The 4,975-nt window shown below is 37.2% G+C and overlaps 1 protein-coding gene across 3 annotated transcripts in view; it reads left to right on the top strand.

The window, feature by feature from the left end:
- Positions 1 to 2,237: 2,237 nt before the first annotated feature.
- The window catches only part of LOC122794036 (cyclin-dependent kinase-like 1), a 1,692,555-nt gene continuing 1,689,817 nt past the window's right edge, over positions 2,238 to 4,975 (top strand). Inside the window, exon 1 of one of the 3 annotated variants that reach the window (XM_044062168.1) lies at positions 2,238 to 2,497. The gene's annotated coding sequence lies outside the window, so the exon portion shown is untranslated. The remainder of the gene's footprint in view (positions 2,498 to 4,975) is intronic. The other 2 variants (XM_044062160.1, XM_044062151.1) reach the window with 2 other exon arrangements.

Genomic DNA, 4,975 nt, shown 5'->3' with positions numbered 1-4,975 from the left:
TTCTTTGGTACTTATGTATTATCACAACCACGTAAGCTCCGATTGAAGCTACAAGGCATGTGACCTACTATTCAAAGGCACAGTCTACAAATCTAAAAGGGTGGCGAAAGCCAAACACACTCTGGCTAGGCTTATAAATGCCCTAGGGCAGATAGCCTAGTATCAACCTATGAACCTATACCATTAGGCAAATTAACTGTCAGAATTCCGCAAATGTTAAGCACCCCGTAGGAAAGTTATGGTCCTGTCCCACATTAGACAATAAAATCTGCATGCTGTAAACAGCAACTAACACCAGCAGAATTAAAAAAAATGGTTTATAATTGTTAAGTCCAGTAAGGTCTCCTTAAGCTGCTGTAAAATATGTACAAACTTGTTGTGACAATAACAGGAGTTGCTATCGCATGTGTTTCCTGAAAGATACGAACTCTGACATTGTAAAATGTTATTTACTGACTTCACTGCAAAGTACTTTATCAGAAACCCACCACTGTTTACTGCCCTGCTGACACCGTCCATTAATTGTTTATGCCTTTAAAAGCCGACAAAAATGTTGATATTTTCCTGTAAGTGCAACTACATGGAGCACATAAAGCCCCACGCAATACACAAAATTATGATTGCCTCATTGATCAACCCCTGAAATTATGTGCTAGTGACATGGATGGTAACATTGTCCTCTCCAAATTTGTGGTCCATCCATTTGTCGAGCAGAAAAATAAGGTGAGTACGATCTCCGAACTGATCGCTTGGAAAAGAGCCACTTGTCCTGCTCGGAATGTGGTTGCATTAGACAGAATGTGGTTGCGATAATATATAAGTACCAATTATTTTATTACCTAATGACATTGCATTTTTCTCCTGTGATGGTATTGCTGCATTATAAAGCTTTACTGCTGAGTGATACTGCCTTCTTTGTGCATGTTTGAATGTCAAGACCTTTTCTGTTGAGTTCTGAGGAAGAGGGTGGATGGACGGTTTCATTGCATGCATATCTCACTTTGCCTTATTGCTAACTGGTGCACTGTTGAAATAATTTGTTTGTGGAAGTGTTATTGCCTTTTAAACTAGATGTGTCACCTAGAAAAAAATCTGTCATTCTTGCCACCTTGGTGTGTTGGGCCTAATAAAGGGTGTCACTAAAGTCAGGTAGGAAGGAACCCATATCTACTTCAGCTACACCTGCGGGTGCGCTACATGTATGAATGTAAATATTCTACTCTTATTACTAAAGTAACCCGAAGTGCCTGCCTATAACTCATCTAGTGGGTTATTTTTATATATGTAGCCTATTGTATACTTGTAACAAGACTGCAAATGTGGAGCTGTGTATAGTATATGTAACAAAGATATATCTGTGGAGCTTTTCTCCCTAGGCCTCCGTTGAAAATGGGTTTAGGGTTACCACCTGTCCCACTTTGGGCAGTTGTGTCCTGCAAAAAAATTGAAAAAATAGCAAATGTCCTGAGATTTTAGGACAAAAATATTTCCTATATTTTATGTAATAGTTGCATAAGACAGTTATTCTGTATCTGGAACACCTAAATGTTATAAGAAACAGAATAAGCAACCTAAATGCTACAAGAATAAGCTTTTATTTAGGCAAAAAAGTGAAGTTCTGTCCTTTGTACTGGCTGTGGGCATGTTTCACCTTGCAAAATCTGACGTTTGTACCAAAATGTCCCACTTTGGGCATTTGAAAAGGTGGCAACTCTAAATTAGGGTTGCCACCTTTTCAAATGGCCAAAGTGGGACATTTTTGGTACAAACATCAGATTTTACAGGCTGACACATACCCACGGTCAGTGCAAAGGTTAGAACTTAACTTTTTTGCCTAAATAAAAGCTTATTCTTGTAGCATTTTAGTTGCTTATTCTGTTTCTTATAACATTTAGGTATTTTAGATACAGAATAACTGTTTCATGCAACTATTACATCAAATATAGAAAATAATTTTGTCCTAAAATCTCTGGACATTTGCCATTTTTACAATTTTTTGTCAGGACATAACTGCCCAAAGAGGGACTGTCCCTCGCAAAGTGGGACAGGTGGTAACCCTACCCTAAATCGGTTATGTAACCCATTCGAACTATTCCGGTAAACAATTGTCAAATAAATAATAAATAAACACGTACATAGAGCAAGTCAATGTTAAAGGATGTGGGCGCCAGCAAACCAATTCCAGTCTTTATCACCGTCGTCTATATCATTGGCGGCAGTATGATACAAAAAAAAATGCTCAATCAATGACTCATTGACAATGAGGCCTTTGTGCCTACCTACTCCCGTTGATTGGCCTGCTGGTATTGACAAATGAAATCGACAAACCGTGAAAGTAAGGAAGATCTTAATAACAGGGCGGGAAGGAAATGGCGCGCACCTCTAACTGCACTTCGGAATTTAGGGATAGTGGTGCGTGAATAAACACAACGATAATCTGTTTACCAGGCTGTCTGAACATCAAGGTGTAAAACAGTCAGGTTCAGACATTGGGAAGGTAAGTAAGTTGTACTAAGCGCTGACATGTATTACTGTATTTGATTTTTTTTAGTTTAGAATTCTACATGCCCATCTTATTGGACCTGCATGTGTATACAAGTGTTCAGTGACGAATTTACTTCGTATCTGTTGAGTAACACCAAAGACACTGTTTGGTCCGGTTTTATGTAAACTGTGAACAGATGCCGTGTTTCTTGAGCGTCAGTCATTGCTCACATTTTTCATGCTGTTCGGGGTAACGGCGTTTCAGCACTGGGAGCGTGTAGTCTGGAAGCTGCAGTTTCACTTCTTAATTAGATCTTTTGTTGTTCAAATGTGATTGCTAGACGCAAATCTGTGAAACAATGCCGACATGAGAAATCTGAATAGGAACTTGTGTTTTTAGCATTTATGAGAGAATGCTACAAGTTATGATTAAAAGTTATAAATTATGATAGCATTTTGCTCTTAGCATCTTGAAGGTAAAATGCAGGATATTCTGACATCTGTTTTGCCACGGTGACTGAGAGTACAATATTCAAGAAAATGTTCAAAATCGCAATTTCCCAGACTTTATTTATGGATTAAACATCTTCAGAGTAAAGTATTCCCCTTCTAAAACTGGCGTTCACAACACTCATCTATCTAAATTAATCCCCTTCCAGAACTGGCGCTCATAACACATATCAGTTGGCAAAAGGAAGAGCATTCCTCAAGTGAGGCATCTTAGGTGCGCATTTACTGTAATCGGTAGAACAGTAGTTAAGTGCGGAAGATTAAACTTTAATTGTGTTTGTCATGTTTGGGCACAATGCTGTGGTCTAGCACTTGAGCAAACGTAGGTTCTAGTCGGATTTATTGTCATAAACCATTATTTTAGTTGTGTCCTACTGTATCACACAGTATATATATATATATATATATATATATATATATATATATATATATTATACACACAAGCATCTGCATATCTTGTGTAAATGACACAGAACGCATCGTATGCTTTCTGTTTTGCATAATTATTAACTTTCTATGTAGATGTAATAATAACATAATTATATGTACAAGTTCTCTGTATATTATTTGCTAGTGAATATATACACGCGGGTTTGTGTGAGTAAAATATCTTTACACAGATAGACACACGCATACACATACGGTGGCAAGCAACACATTCTTATAGGTTTATGTAATGCACGTTTGTATAATGTACACCGCATATGGAATTTATGATCTGCGTAGTGTCAACAGTGAAATAAGTGTTTCTTTGTGGTGTTTTTAAATTAGCTCATGGCAAGAGGCAACATGAACTGACTTCCCATGCTTGCTATTGTGCCAGAGGTTTCACTGCTTGCTTCCCAGAACCCATGCATTCCGATATTTTTAACTGGGTGGTAAGATCTCTGTCCCTCATTTCCAGGATTCATATCCCAAAGACATGCTGTAGGTGGAAATTGGCCCTAGGCGTGAGTGCTTGCATGTGTGTGCCTTCTGGAGAAGGTTGGGCGCCGGACTGGCAACTCGACACCGTAAAATCCACTGCCAATCATGAGCGGATAGGTGATCCGCTGTGGCAACCTCTAACCGTGAAGAGCCGAAAGAAGAAGTTCTGATTGCTGCTCATGGTCTGTGCGGAGCCTAGATGCTTCCTCTGTGATTGATTTGAGTTTTTCCTCACATATCCAAGTTTCCTCCCTCGTCCCAAAATCATGTTGGAGAATTGGCGAGTTTAAGTTGTTCATTTATACGCGTACATGTGTGTGTCTGTGTATATATGTACATATTACTTGCCTAAAGTGAGGGCCGTGGGTAAAATGACCATTTCATTTACGTGGTTAACCAATGAATTAAAAAACATATATATATATTTTTTACTTTCTTTTCATTCATTTTAGTTTTTTTTTCTTTTTCCTTTTCCCTCTTTGTGGTTGACCTTTTTATGACTGGGAAGGATGTGGTGATGCCAGGTTACCTTAGATAAAGTTTTGCTTTCATTATGCATACATGCACAAGGTGGTATTTTTCTCAGGCAATTTATATGAATATTTGATATAATTTTTGTATTTAATGCTATTTTTATTGCTGTAGTATTGAATTTTTGTGTGTATTTTGTGCATGAATGTACCCTATTTGATTTTTATATGTTTTTTTCACACTCGTTTTCCTGCTTTCTTTTTGGTTGTTTTTTTACTTTATAATCAATACTTTTCTTGTTTTCTCTATTGTTTTAGCTTATTAGTTATTTAAACATTCATGTCTTTTGAGTTTGGTTTAGGTGGGGATGCTGTGTTAATTGGTTGGTAGTATACAATTTAAGCTGTATGGTTTGTTATTTTTGTTTCCATTGACGCAAATGGGAGAGATGGCATCATTTTTTTATATTTATTTTTTGTATTAGGCTGCATTTTGTTTTATGTTTGAATTTATTTATTTTCATGTCTTATGGTTCAGTTATATTTTGGGGATGTTTTATGCTTTATTTAACTTTTTATTGCAT

This window comes from Protopterus annectens, chromosome 1.part0, assembly GCF_019279795.1.
Source record: "Protopterus annectens isolate FY-2018-M chromosome 1.part0, PAN1.0, whole genome shotgun sequence".
NCBI lineage: Eukaryota > Metazoa > Chordata > Ceratodontiformes > Protopteridae > Protopterus > Protopterus annectens.
This window is presented reverse-complemented; position numbering and strand designations above follow the sequence as displayed.